Below are 15989 nucleotides of genomic sequence, written 5' to 3'. Positions count from 1 at the left end.
CTAACCCTAAACTAGCCCTGTTATTTGCCAACCCCTCTCAAGCACTCTAGGCTACCCTGGCATATTGTCGAGCACGTAGCGAGCGTGCTCTGGGCGCGCCCAGAGCGCGTGTTTTGCACGTGCGTGCACTCGGGTCGCCGCGTCGCGCCCCGGCCCTTGCTCACTTGCAGAGCCGCACCCCCAACCTCATCCACTCGCAGGAACCAGCCAAGCCCCCCTGGCGCCCAACAGCACCGCCGTCAGGTCGGCAACGGCAGCTAGCGGGCGGCCACAGCAGCCTCTGCCGTGGACGGCGCCGCCCGAGCCACCAGCGCTCGCCAGCTGCCCCCTTGAACAGCTCAAGTTCATCCGCAGCCTTGTCCGCAAGCCCTCGTCGCCGCCACGTCGCCCTGCAGCACAGTACGGCGGTCGCCGGCGTTCTTATCCTCGGCCATCGTCGGAACCGCCCCCGATCGCTATATAAGGACCCCCCGAGCTCACCAAACCCTCAAGCAACCTCCCACACTCCCTCACCGATCCGGCCATAGCAGTAGAAAGACCAGAGGGGTCGTCTTCTTCTTCTCCGGCAACCACGGCCGCCGCCACTGCCTCGTTCACTCCGGCGCCACCAGGGCCTCCCCCTCTCCACTCTCTTCACCAGAGGCCCTCTCTTCATCACGTGAGTCCACCCCCAATCTCAATTTTGATCGGGAGCCACCGGAGACAAATCCCCCAATCATGCCCGAAGCTCCCTCCACCGCGGAGCTCGCCGCCGACGATTCCCCCCGTCCCCACCGGCCAGTCGACCACCGGGAGGACTGCCTGGGAGTGGCGGATCCATCCCTGGCCTCGGATGCCCTCGAGGAGCCGCTGTTCGCCGGCGTTGATCGCCAGAGCCCTCACCTCTGTTCGGCCAGAGGAGGACGAAGGCGGGGCGACTGGTCAAACCTGACCAGTGGGCCCCGTGGACCCACTGTCAATGACCCACGCGCCCGTCCATGCTGGATAAGTGAAGGCATAAAACCCCCAAGTGTGTATCCCCTGCTTCGAAAGCGTATTCTTATCTCAAACGTTTTCTTTTCTGTTTTATTTTAAAAACAGAATTTGACCAAAACTTTGACTGGCTATAACTTTTTAAATATAAGTCCAAATGAATTGATTCTTTTTCCTACCTCTCTCAAATTTCACCTAGTTTATTTTAAGATTTATTTCAAAAATAATTAGGACAACTTTTTGTACTGTTTTTAAAGTATGTGTTATTTGCCTATTTTTGAAATAGGATTTTGGAGAGAGAGAAGAGAGCTTTCAAAAAAATATTGGAGTGCACCTCACCTCTCCACACCTTGAAGGCAAGCATTTCTGAACTCAGGCATAATATTATCGTGTGTTGTTTAATACAGTTACAACACCACCGTGACACGGAGTATCCGTTATGTGTTTGTGACAATATGATCATACGCTTTGAGCGCAAAGATGAACTTTTTTTGCTGTTGGCAATGGACATACTTGTGATAGCAATCACCCTCATATGCCTCTCATGCCTACCGGGAAAGTCTCCGTCTTGGGTAGACACGAGCTTGTCCCTCGTCGAGACGGTTATGACCGGCGGGGCAGGGGGAGGTATGATGAGTGGTGGTTGTGTCTGATGGGTGTGAAATATTATCCTTGAGCTAATCATGCAGGAAATACTTAAGCCTCCTGAGTCGGCCGTAGATCGAGTCTTGTTCCAGTAACCCCCCCATACTTGTTTCGTGCTGCCACTTGTCCCTGCCATAGGTAGGGTACGGTTCAGTAAGTTGTCAACCCCTGTCTAGCACACACCGTACAGAGAGACCGCGATGAGGGTTCCATGGCCCTGGATTAAAGCCAGTCATCCGGTCCGGGGGCATGGGTGTTTTCGGTTGTAGCCAAAGGGGTAGCTCCCCCAGTTTGCGCGGTATAAATTTTGTGATCCCATGCTAGTCGAGGTTGTAGCCTCCCCACTTAGAGTTTTGCTTAACAGGTGTCAAGGGTGATTCCAAACACTGGTGAGTTAGGCTGGTGTGTGCGGTCAGGTGTGTTTTCAATGAAAAGACCATGGACGGAATTAGTCCCGATGGACTAAAGGAATCCGTTGCTAGTGGGTAAAGAGTACACCCTCTGAAGAGATATTATACCTATTCGAATAGCCGTGTCCATGGTTAAGGACTAGAGTCTGGGATGGGTCAAGTGTCGGTCTTAGTGTCGGTCTTCGGAGGAGAAACTACTAAACCAGAACATGGATCATAACTTGTGACGTATGATGATTATGATTATTATTATTATGGACTAACCATTTATGTTACTTGAATTCTTGAGTATCCCTGGGACGGTTCTACCTCCTGGGTACTCACTGTGATTATTGTTATATAAGCCCTTTATGCGGTGTCGCATAGACGCCCGACTGTGGCATGCTTGATATTTTATCTACTTATAAGCCCTTTATGTGGTGTCGCTTAGACGCCCGACTGAGGCATACTTTATATTGTTATCCTTTTGAGGCGTCGCTTCAGACACCCGATCGGTGCATTCTATTTCTACTCGCTGATTGCATATTCATATATGACATGATTAACCTGCTTGCATGCATCATGAGCTTCATTTATGACTGACGAAGTAATCATGGAATATTTCAAAGCATGATTATCAGTGGCTATATTATACCTGTGTTCTTAATGTTTTCGAGTACATTCAAAGTACTCACTGGCTTGTCCCTGGCTATTGTCTTGGCCAGATTTCTTGTGTGAAGAGGAGCGTTGTAATGGCAGCCCCGGAACCTACGCAAATGGAGATAGCAGCCTCGCGGAGATAGGAGTTATCCTGGTCAGCTGTTCCTGTGGGAAATGGAGTCCCATAGACGTTGATGATCCGCCAACCGCTTTCGCTGTCAACCACTAGAAACCAATTGTTGTACCCATAGGCCAGAATGGTCTTGTACTACATATTATGTACTTTGCTTGGAAATTTCTGTATCAAGTTGGTGCCTCATCAGCAAACAGTAATCCTGGGGCTGATGAGCCCAAGGGCCATTTTCTGGGAAATTATATCCCGAAAATCCGGTCCTGACAATTACTCCACTGTAACACCCCGGATGTAACTTTCCCAATTTGTACTCCAACTCTTGCCATTTCCGGCGTTAAGTTATTATATTTTCTCAGGTTCGGGTTTTTGTCTGCGTGTGTTGTTATCGTTTTCATGCATCTCATATCATGTCGTCATGTGCATTGCATTTGCATGCGTGTTCGTCTCATGCATTCGAGCTTTTTCCCCGTTGTGCGTTTTGCATTCCGGCACTTCGTTCTCCTCCGGTGGTCATTTCTAACTTTCTTTCATGTGTGGGGATTAAACATTTCCGGATTGTGCCGGGACTTGCCAAGCGGCCTTGGTTTACTACCGGTAGACCGTCTGTCAAGTTTCGTATCATTTGGACTTCGTTTGATACTCCAACGGTTAACCGAGGGACCGAAAAGGCCTCGTGTGTGTTGCAGCCCAACACCCCACCAATTTGGCCCAAAACCCACCTAAACCTGCTCCATCATCTAGAGCGTTCGATCACGATCGCGTGGCCAAAAACCGCACCTCATTTGGACTCTCCTAGCATCCCCTATGCCTATATATACACCTTCCCCTCCAAAATTCGTGGTGCAAACCTACCCTAACTCTCTCCGCCGCCGACGGACATCTTATCCCGCCGACGGACATCGTCCGCCCGTCATCCCGCCGCCGTGCCCAGCCACTCCGGGGCTGCCACGTCGCCCCCGCGGACGCCTCCCCCACGCCGGCCCGCGCGGCCCAGGGAGGGCCCTCGCGGCCCGCGAGCGCCGCTGCCAGCCTCCCTCGCCCGCGCCGCCTCGTCTCCTTGGCCGCGCCGCCGCCCACCGGCCTCGCGCCACCGCCGCCATCGCCGATGTCCACCTCCGCCTCGGCCGCGCCGCCCTTGCCTCCCCGCCGCCACGGTCGCGCCGCCTCCACCGCGCCCTCTGGCCGCCGCCAAGCCTCGCCGCGCCGCCTCCACGGCGCCCGGAGACCCCGCCACCTCGCCGGCGACCCCACCTTGCTCCGGCGCCGCCAACCGCCGCCGCCGCCCGCCGGTCACCGCCGTCATCGCCTCGGGTCGCGTGCCCGCCGAAGAAACCCTAGATCTCGGGTTGATTTTTTTCTCTAAGTCCCAGAAATCTCAGGTCCAAATGCTCCTATTCATGGCCTTGTAACTTTGCATCCGTAGCTCCGATTCATGCATATAGCATATCAAAATGTTCATCTCAGAGAGTACATAATTTCATTCCATTGCATCATTTTAATTTGAGTTCATCTTGATGCCCGAAATGCTATTAGAAGAGGGCTACTTGAGATAAGTGTCAGATCTGCTACTCCGTTTAGCTTTTTGTCATTTTTGCCATGATTATTGTGTGCATGATATGCCCATGAGTTCTACATATGTTTTGTTAAGGGTTTTGTCATCTTTCCAGAGGTGCAACCCATGTATTTTTGTGATGTGCGTGGTGACTAGTACAAGCTTGCAAAGTGGTGCACTTGGTAATTCTGTTTTCAGGGACTTAGCAATTCCACTAAGTCCTTGATCTGTTTATCTCATGATGCCATATGTTCATGTTGTTTCCTAGTGATCCGTGCCTCTTTTGAGGATGATCAGTAAGGATGTTTTGTTAATCTTGGTTCTCTATCCATCCATGTATTTGTTTGCATTTATGGAGCACCCTAGCTTGAGTCAATCGAGCTCTATTTTTGCTACTTTGTGAATCTAGGCAGATTGTCAACTTGTTTGCAATTTTGCTGATGATGTTGTAGTTGATCCGTGCATGCTATGCTTTTGTTCTTTCCATGAATAGCTTGAATTTTGTTCTTTCTTAATGGATGTATGCTTGCCTTGCCATGAATTGCACCATAGTGAGTGTATCAAGCTCGTAAACATACCTACTTGAGTTATATTTCAGCATGTGCCAGTTTTCACTAAGTCTGAAAACTGATTATGTTTTTGCTATGTTCACATGCTTGCAATTGTATTTTCTGATCCCTTTTGGCTCAAGGTCACTAAGGGACTTTTGTTAAGCTCTTTGAGTAGCTCCATGCCATCCTTTACTCTGCCATGTTCAGGTCCTGTAGCATGTAGTTTTGTTGCTCCGAAGAGTGCTACCTGATCTGAAATTCCAGACAAGTGTTAATTTCACTAAGTCTGAAATCTGTTTTCCATATGCATTTTTGCCATGCTTGTTTGAACCTGTTAATGGATGAATTGACCGTAGCTCAGTGCTAGACTTTTGTTAAGCATCTTGAATGCATCCCTACCATGTATTTTGTTGTCATGTTTGAGTGCTGTAGCATGTTCATTTCATTGCATTTAGATGGCTATTTGCTGTAAATCGCAGACCGGTGTCATATTTGAATCGCTTGCCATTCCCAAACCGTAACTCCGATTCCGGTGTTCTTTATATAGTTTTCAAGAGATTTCATCTCATCTTTCCAGTGGCACCCTTGGAATTCCAAGTTGAGGCCAGGTTCATGCATTCCCTGTCATATCTTGCATTTTTGCATCCCGCATCGCATCCCGCATAGCATATCATCTTTGCATCATGTTGTTTGAGTTGCACGTGGTTGATTGTGTCCTTGTTGCTTGTTTGTATTGTTTGGGTAGAGCCGGGAGACGAGTTCGCTAACGAGGAGCCCGTTGAGTTTGCTTTCGAGGATCCAGTCAACTCTGACAACTGTGCAGGCAAGATGATCATACCCTTGAAATCACTACTATCTTTGTTATGCTAGTTTGCTCGCTCTTTTGCTATGCCATTGCTACGATGCCTACCATTTGCTTTCAAGCCTCCCAAATTGCCATGTCAAAGCTCTAACCCACCATGTCCTAGCAAACCGTTGATTGGCTATGTTACCGCTTTGCTCAGCCCCTCTTATAGCGTTGCTAGTTGCAGGTGAAGATTGGAGGCCGTTCCTTGTTGGAACATTTATTTACTTGTTGGGATATCATTATATTGCTATGTTATCTTAATGCATCTATATACTTGGTAAAGGGTGGAAGGCTCGGCCTCTCGCCTAGTGTTTTGTTCCACTCTTGCCGCCCTAGTTTCCGTCATATCGGTGTTATGTTCCCGGATTTTGCGTTCCTTACGCGGTTGGGTTATAATGGGAACCCCTTGATAGTTCGCCTTGATTAAAGCTTTTCCAGCAATGCCCAACCTTGGTTTTACCATTCGCCACCTAGCCTCTTTTTCCCTTGGGTTTCCGGAGCCCGAGGGTCATCTTATTTAAACCCCCCCCGGACCAGTGCTCCTCTGAGTGTTGGTCCAAACAGAGCCACTTGCAGCGCCACCTCAGGGCAACTCGAGGGTTGGTTTTAGTTGTATGTAGTGTTCATCTGAGTGTGCCCTGAGAAAGAGATATGTGCAGCTCCTATCGGGATTTGTCGGCACATTCGGGCGGTGTTGCTGGTCTTGTTTTAACCTGTCGAAGTGTCTTGAGTAACCGAGATACCGAGTCTGATCAGAAGGTATCGGGAGGAGGTCTATTCCTTCGTTGACCGTGAGAGCTTGTCATGGGCTAAGTTGGGACTCCCTTGCAGGGATTTGAACTTCCGAAAGCCGTGCCCGCGGTTATGGGCAGATGGGAATTTGTTAATGTCCAGTTGTAGATAACTTGAACCTTAACTTAATTAAAATGAATCAACTGAGTGTGTTACCGTGATGGCCCCTTCTCGGCGGAGTCCGGGAAGTGGACACGGTGTTGGAGTAATGTTTGTGCAGGTTGCTCTCTAGTTTCTCGCTCGCGCTTTGCCTCCTCTTCTCGCTCTCTTTTGTGAATAAGTTAGCCACCATATTTTCTAGTCGCTTGCTGCAGCTCCACATATTTACCTTGCCATACCTATAAGCTTAAATAGTCTTGATCGCGAGGGTGCGAGATTGCTGAGTCCCTGTGGCTCACAGATTACTATTACACCAGATGCAGGGCTTGATGATTCCTCTCCAGGAGACGCGCTTGAGCTCAAGTAAGAGTTCGACGAGGACTCTCAACGTTACTATGTTTCCTTTCCTGATGATCAGTAGTGGTGCCCAGTTGGGGGTGATTGGGACCGTGTCGCATGTTGGGTTATCTTTTATTTTGGCGCCGTAGTCGGGCCATGAGTGTTTGGATGATGTAATGTTATTTATGTACTTGATTGACATGGCGAGTGTAAGCCAACTATGTTATCTCCCCTTTTATTATCATATTACATGGGATGTTGTGAAGATTGCCTAACTTGCGACATATGCCTTCAATGCGATTATGTCTCTAAGCCGTGCCTCGACACGTGAGAGCTATAGTCGCATCGAGGGTGTTACATCCACCCATCGACCGCTATCCAGCATGCATCTAGAGTATTAAGTTCAAAAGGACAGAGTAACGCTTTAAGCAAGATGACTTGATGTAGAGGGATAAACTCATGCAATATGATATAAACCCCATCTTGTTATCCTTGATGGCAACAATACAATACATGCCTTGCTGCCCCTACTATCACTGGGAAAGGACACTGCAAGATTGAACCCAAAGCTAAGCACTTCTCCCATTGCAAGAAAGATCAATCTAGTAGGCCAAACCAAACTGATAATTCGAAGAGACTTGCAAAGATAACCAATCATACATAAAAGAATTGATAGAAGATTCAAATATTGTTCATAGATAAACTTGATCATAAACCCACAATTCATCGGTCTCAACAAACACACCGCAAAAATAAGATTACATCGAATAGATCTCCACAAGAGAGGGGGAGAATTTTGTATTGAGATCCAAAAAGAGAGAAGAAGCCATCTAGCTAATAACTATGGACCCGAAGGTCTGAAGTAAACTACTCACAGTTCATCGGAGAGGCTATGGTGTTGATGTAGAAGCCCTCCGTGATCGATGCCCCCTCCGGCGGAGCTCCGGAAAAGGCCCCAAGATGGATCTCACGGATATAGAAAGTTACAGCGGTGGAATTAGGGTTTTTGCTCCGTATTTGGTAGTTTGGGGGTACGTAGGTATATATATGAGGAAGAAGTACGTCGGTGGAGCAACGTGGGCCCCACAAGGGTGAAGGGCACGCCTGGGGGGGGGGGTAGGCGCGCCTCCCTACCTCGTGCCTTCCTACTTGATGTCTTGAGGTATGATCCAAGTCCTCTGGATCACGTTCATTCCGAAAATCACGTTCCCGAAGGTTTCATTCCGTTTGGACTCCGTTTGATATTCATTTTCTGCGAAACCCTAAAATAGGCCAAAAAACAACAATTCTGGGTTGGGCCTCCGGTTAATAGGTTAGTCTCAAAAATAATATAAAAGTGTATAATAAAGCCCAATAATGTCCAAAAGAGGATATAATATAGCATGGAACAATCAAAAATTATAGATACGTTGGAGACGTATCAAGCATCCCAAAGCTTCATTCCTGCTCGTCCTCGTGTAGGTAAATGATAAAAACAGAATTTTTGATGTGGAATGCTACTTGGCATAATTTCAATGTAATTCTTTTAATTGTGGTATGAATATTCAGATCCTAAAGATTCAAGACAAAAGTTCAATATTGAAATAGAAATAATAATACTTTAAGCATACTAACTAAGCAATTATGTCTCTTCAAAATAACATGGCCAAAGAAAGTTATCCCTACAAAATCATATAGTCTGGCTATGCTCCATCTTCACGACACAAAATATTTAAATCATGCACAACCCCGATGACAAGCCAAGCAATTGTTTCATACTTTTGGTGTTCTCAAATTTTTTTCAATCTTCACGCAATACATGAGCGTGAGCCATGGACATAGCACTATATGTGGAATAGAATGGTGGTTGTGGAGAAGACAAAAAGCGAGAAGATAGTCTCACATCAACTAGGCGTATCAACGGGCTATGGAGATGCCCATTAATAGATATCAATGTGATTGAGTAGGGATTGCCATGAAACAGATGCACTAGAGCTATAAGTATATGAAAGCTCAACAAAAATCTAAGTGGGTGTGCATCCAACTTGCTTGCTCATGAAAACCTAGGGCATTTTGAGGAAGCCCATTATTTGAATACACAAGCCAAGCTCTATAATGAAAAATTCCCACTAGTATATGAAAGTGATAACATAGGAGACTCTCTATCATGAAGATCATGGTGCTACTTTGAAGCACAAGTGTGGAAAAAGGATAGTAGTATTGTCCCTTTTTTTGGGCCTCCTTTTTTTATTTGGCCTTCCTCTTTTTTTGGGACAATACTCTATGAATGATGATCATCACACTTCTATTTATTTACAACTCGATACTAGAATAAAGTATGACTCTATATGAATGCCTCGGGCGGTATATCGGGATAGCAATGATGAATGAGTGACTTGTACGAAAGAGTTATGAACGGTGGCTTTGCCACAACTAAAATGTCAACTACATGATCATGCAAAGCAATATGACAATGATGGAGCGTGTCATAGTAAACGGAACGGTGGAAAGTTGCATGGCAATATATCTCGGAATGGCTATGGAAATGCCATGATAGGTAGGTATGGTGGCTGTTTTGAGGAAGGTATATGGTGGGCGTATGATACCGGCGAAAGGTGCACGGTATTAGAGAGTCTAGAAATGGTGGAAGGGTGAGAGTGCGTATAATCCATGGACTCAACATTAGTCATAAAGAACTCACATACTTATTGCAAAAATATATTAGTTATCGAAGCAAAGTACTACGCGCATGCTCCTAGGGGGATATATTGGTAGGAAAAGACCATTGCTCGTCCCCGACCGCCACTCATAAGGAAGACAATCAATAAATAAATCATGCTCCAACTTCTTCACATAACGATTCACCATAAGTGCATGCTACGGGAATCACAAACTTCAACACAAGAATTTCTCAAATTCACAACTACTCAACAAGCACGACTCTAATATCACCATCTCCATATCTCAAAACAATTATCAAGTATCAAACTTCTCATAGTATTCAACACACTCATAAGAATTTTTTTATTAATCTTGAATGCCTAACATAATTAAAGCAAATTACCACGCTGTTTTGTAGGACTCTCAAAATAATCTAAGTGAAACATGAGAGAACAATAGTGTCCATAAAAAAATCCACCACCGTGCCCTAAAAGATATAAGTGAAGCACTAGAGCAAAAACTATATAACTCAAAAGATATAAGTGAAGCACATAGAGTGTTCTAACAATTTCCGAATCATGTGTGTCTCTCTCAAAAGGTGTGTACAGCAAGGATGATTGTGGAAAACTATCAAATAAAGACTCAAATAATACAAGACGCTCCAAGCAAAACACATATCATGTGGTAAATAAAAATATAGATCCAAGTAAAGTTACTGATGGAAGTAGACGAATGAGGGGATGCCTTCCGGGGCATGCCCAAGCTTGGGCTTTTAGGTGTCCTTAGATTATCTTGGGGTGCCATGGGCATCCCCAATCTTAGGCTCTTGCCACTCCTTGTTCCATAATCCATCAAATCTTTTACCCAAAACTTGAAAACTTCACAACACAAAACTTAAAGTAGAAAATCTCGTGAGCGCCGTTAGCGAAAGAAAACAAAACACCACTTCAAGGTACTGTAATGAACTCATTCTTTATTTATATTGGTGTTAAACCTACTGTATTCCAACTTCTCTATGGTTTATAAACTATTTTACTAGCCATAGATTCATCAAAATAAGCAAACAACACACGAAAAATAGAAACTGTCAAAAACAGAACAGTCTGTAGTAATCTGTAGCTAACGCAAGTTCTGGAACCCCAAAAATTCTAAATTAATTTCTGGACGTGATTTATTTATCTATTAATCATCTGCAAAAATAATTAACTAAATAGCACTTTCCAAATAAAAATGGCAGCAATTCTCGTGAGCGCTAAAGTTTCTGCCTTTTACAGCAAGATTAAAAAGACTTTCCCCAAGTCTTCCCAACGGTTCTACTTGGCACAAACACTAATTAAACACAAAAACACAACCAAAACAGAGCCTAGATAAATTATTTATTACTAAACAGGAGCAAAAAGCAAGGAATAAAAATAAAATTGGGTTGCCTCCCAACAAGCACTATCGTTTAACGCCCCTAGCTAGCCATAAAAGCAAGGATAGATCTAGGTATTGCCATCTTTGGTAGGCAATCCATAAGTGGCTATCATAATAGATTCATATGGTAATTTAATTTTATTTCTAGGGAAGTGTTCCATGCCTTTCCTTAACGGAAATTGGAATCTAATATTCCCTTCCTTCATATCAATAATTGCACCAATCGTTCTAAGGAAAGGTCTACCAAGAATAATAGGACATGAAGGATTGCAATCTATGTCAAGAACAATAAAATCTACGGGCACATAATTCCTATTTGCAACAATAAGAACATCATTAATTCTTCCCAGGTTTCTTAATAGTTGAATCCGCAAGGTGCAAGTTTAAAGAGCAATCATCAAAATCACGGAAACCTAGCAAATCACACAAAGTCTTTGAAATCATGAAAACACTAGCACCCAAATCACACAAAGCATAGCATTCATGATCTTTAATTTTAATTTTAATAGTTGGTTCCCACTCATCATAAAGTTTTCTAGGCATAGAAACTTCCAACTCAAGTTTTTCTTCATAAGATTGCATCAAAGCATCAACGATATGTTTGGTAAAGGCTTTATTTTGACTATAAGCATGAGGAGAATTTAGCACGGATTGTAACAAAGAAATACAATCTGTTAAAGAGCAATTATCATAATTAAATTCCTTGAAATCCAAAATAGTGGGTTCATTGATATTTAAAGTTTTGACCTCTTCAATCCCACTTTTAACAATTTTAGCATCAAGATCTAAAGTCTCCGAATTTTTGGAACGCCTTCTAGGTAAAGGTGGATCATATTCAGTCTCATCATTATCAAGATTTATATTGCAAAACAAAGATTTAATAGGGGACACATCAATAACTTTTAGATCTTCATATTTATTTTCATGGAAACTAGAAGAACACGCTTTCACAAAACAATCTTTCTTAGCACGCATCCTAGCTATTCTTTCTTTGCACTCATCAATGGAAATTCTCATGGCTTTGAGAGACTCATTGATATCATGCTTAGGTGGAATTGATATAAGTTTCAAAGAATCAACATCAAGAGAAATTCTATCAACGTTCCTAGCCAACTCATCAATCTTAAGCAATTTTTCTTCAATCAAAGCATTGAAATTCTTTTGCAAAGTAATAAATTCTTTAATATTAAGATTCAAAATCAGAGGGTATCTTATTAAAATTTCCATAAGAATTGTTGTAGGAATTACTATAATTATTAGAGGAATTACTAGGATACGGCCTAGGATTAAAGTTTCCTCTATACGCGATTGTTACCAAAATTATTACTACCAACAAAATTCACATACATAGATTCATTATTATTATCAATTAAAGTAGACAAAGGCATATCATTAGGATCAGAAGAAACACTTTTATTATCAAATAATTTCATAAGTTCATCCATCTTTCCACTCAAAACATTAATTTCTTCTATCGCATGCACTTTCTTATTAGTAGATCTTTCAGTGTGCCATTGAGAATAATTAACCATAATATTATCTAGGAGTTTAGTGGCTTCTCCTAAAGTGATTTCCATAAAAGTGTCTAACGCGGCCGAATCTAAAAGATTTCTAGAAGCAAAATTCAATCCGGCATAATTTTTTTGTATAATCATCCATAAATTCAAACCATGTGTAGGGCAATTACGTATCATTAATTTCATCCTCTCCCAAGCTTGTGCAACATGTTCATGATCAAGTTGCTTAAAATTCATGATATCATTTCTAATAGAGATGATCTTAGCGGGAGGAAAATACTTAGAGATAAAAGCATCTTTGCACTTATTCCATGAATCAATACTATTTTTAGGCAAAGACGAAAACCAAGCTTTAGCACGATCTCTAAACGAAAAAGGAAATAGCTTCAATTTAACAATATCATTGTCCACATCTTTCTTCTTTTGCATATCACACAAATCAACAAAGTTGTTTAGATGGGTAGCAGCATCTTCACTAGGAAGGCCGGAAAACGGATCTTTCATGACAAGATTCAGCAAAGCAACATTAATTTCACAAGATTCATCATCGGTAAGAGGAGAAATCGGAGTGCTAATAAAATCATTGTTGTTGGTATTAGTAAAGTCATACAATTTTGTATTATCTTGAGACATCGTGACAAGCAAGCAATCCAACACACAAGCAAACAAGAGACGGGCAAAAAGAGGCAAATAGAGAAAGAGAAGGAGGAAGGAGAGAGAGGGCGAATAAAACGGCAAGGGTGAAGTGGGGGAGAGAAAAACGAGAGGCAAATGGCAAATAATGTAATGCGGGAGATAAGGGTTTGTGATGGGTACTTGGTATGTTGACTTTTGCGTAGACTCCCCGGCAACGGCGCCAGAAATCCTTCTTGCTACCTCTTGAGCACTACATTGGTTTTCCCTTGAAGAGGAAAGGGTGATGCAGCAAAGTAGAGTAAGTATTTCCCTCAGTTTTTGAGAACAAGGTATCAATCCAGTAGGAGGCAACGCACGAGTCCCTCGCACCTACACAAACAAATAAAATCCTCGCAACGAACGCAATAAAGCGGTTATCAATCCCTTCACGGTCACTTACGAAAGTGAGATCTGATAGATATGATAAGATAATATTTTTGGTATTTTTATGATAAAGGTGCAAAGTAAAGAAAGCAAAATAAACGGAAAAGGAAATAGCTTGTTGACGGAAGATTAATATGATGGAAAATAGACCCGGGGCCATAGGTTTCACTAGTGGCTTCTCTCGAGAGCATAAGTATTACGACAGGTAAACAAATTACTGTTGAGCAATTGACAGAATTGAGCATAGTTATGAGAATATCTAGGTATGATCATGTATACATGCATCACGTCCGAGACAAGTAGACCGACTCCTGCCTGCATCTACTACTATTATTCCACACATCGATTGCTATCCAACATGCATCTAGAGTATTAAGTTCAAAAGAACAGAGTAACGCTTTAAGCAAGATGACATGATGTAGAGGGATAAACTCATGCAATATGATATAAACCCCATCTTGTTATCCTCGATGGCAACAATACAATACGTGCCTTACTGCCCCTACTGTCACTGGGAAAGGACACCACAAGATTGAACCCAAAGCTAAGCACTTCTCCCATTGCAAGAAAGATCAATCTACTAGGCCAAACCAAACTGATAATTCAAAGAGACTTGCAAAGATAACCAATCATACATAAAAGAATTCAGACAAGATTCAAATATTGTTCATATATAAAATTGATCATAAACCCACAATTGATCGGTTTCAACAAACACACCGCAAAAGAAGATTACATCGAATAGATCTCCACAAGAGAGGGGGAGAACTTTGTATTGAGATCCAAAAAGAGAGAAGAAGCCATCTAGCTAATAACTATGGACCCGAAGGTCTGAGTAAACTACTCACACTTCATCGGAGAGGCTATGGTGTTGATGTAGAAGCCCTCCATGATGGATGCCCCCTCCGGCAGAGCTCCGGAAAAGGCCCCAAGATGGGATCTCACGGATACAGAAAGTTACAGCGGTGGAATTAGGGTTTTTGCTCCGTATCTGGTAGTTTGGGGGTACGTAGGTATATATAGGAGGAAGAAGTACGTCGGTGGAGCAACATGGGCCCCACGAGGGTGGAGGGCGCGTCTGGGGGGGTAGGCGCGCCCCCTACCTCGTGCCTTCCTGGTTGATGTCTTGACGTAGGGTTCAAGTCCCCTGGATCACGTTCGTTCCGAAAATCACGTTCCCGAAGGTTTCATTCTGTTTGATATTCTTTTTCTGCGAAACCCTAAAATAGGCAAAAAAACAGCAATTCTCGGCTGGGCCTCCGGTTAATAGGTTAGTCTCAAAAATAATATAAAAGTGTATAATAAAGCCCAATAATGTCCAAAACAGGATATAATATAGCATGGAACAGTCAAAAATTATAGATACGTTGGAGACGTATCAGCCTTGAGCATGCACATTATATCCGTATCTTGTTTAATGCGAGATGGTTATTCATTTAAATCAGAGAATAATGGTTGTTCTATTTATATGAGTAATATCTTTTATGGTCATGCACCCTTGAAGAGTGGTCTATTTTTATTGAATCTCGATAGTAGTAATACACATATTCATAATGTTGAAGCCAAAAGATGCAGAGTTGATAATGAAAGTGCAACTTATTTGTGGCACTGTCGTTTAGGTCATATCGGTATAAAGCGCATGAAGAAACTCCATACTGATGGACTTCTGAAATCACTTGATTATGAATCACTTGGTACATGCGAACCATGCCTCATGGGCAAGATGACTAAAACTCCGTTCTCTGGAACAATGGAGTGAGCAACAGAGTTATTGGAAATCATACATACTGATGTATGTGGTGCAATGAACATTGAAGCTCACATCGGATATCGTTATTTTCTCACCTTCACAAATGATTTGAGCAGATATGGGTATATCTACTTGATGAAACATAAGTCTGAAACATTTGAAAAGTTCAAAGAATTTCAGAGTGAAGAGGAAAATCATCGTAACAAGAAAATCAAGTTTCTACGATCTGATCGTGGAGGTGAATATTTGAGTTATGAGTTTGGACTTCATTTGAAACAATGTGGAATAGTTTCGCAACTCACACCACCTGGAACACCACAGCGTAATGGTGCGTCCGAACGTCTTAATCGTACTTTACTAGATATGGTGCGATCTATGATGTCTCTCACTGATTTACCACTGTCGTTTTGGGGTTACGCTTTAGAGACAGCTGCATTCACGTTAAATAGGGCACCATCTAAATCCGCCGAGACGACACCTTATGAACTGTGGTTTGGCAAGAAACCCAAGTTGTCGTTTCTTAAAGTTTGGGGCTGCGATGCTTATGTGAAAAAGCTTCAACCTGATAAGCTCGAACCCAAATCGAAGAAATGTGTCTTCATAGGATACCCAAAGGAGACTGTTGGGT

The sequence above is a fragment of the Triticum urartu genome, chromosome 3 (genome assembly GCF_003073215.2).
Source record: "Triticum urartu cultivar G1812 chromosome 3, Tu2.1, whole genome shotgun sequence".
NCBI classification, from domain to species: domain Eukaryota; kingdom Viridiplantae; phylum Streptophyta; class Magnoliopsida; order Poales; family Poaceae; genus Triticum; species Triticum urartu.
The sequence above is the reverse complement of the archived record's forward strand: the minus strand, read 5'-3'. Positions refer to the sequence as shown.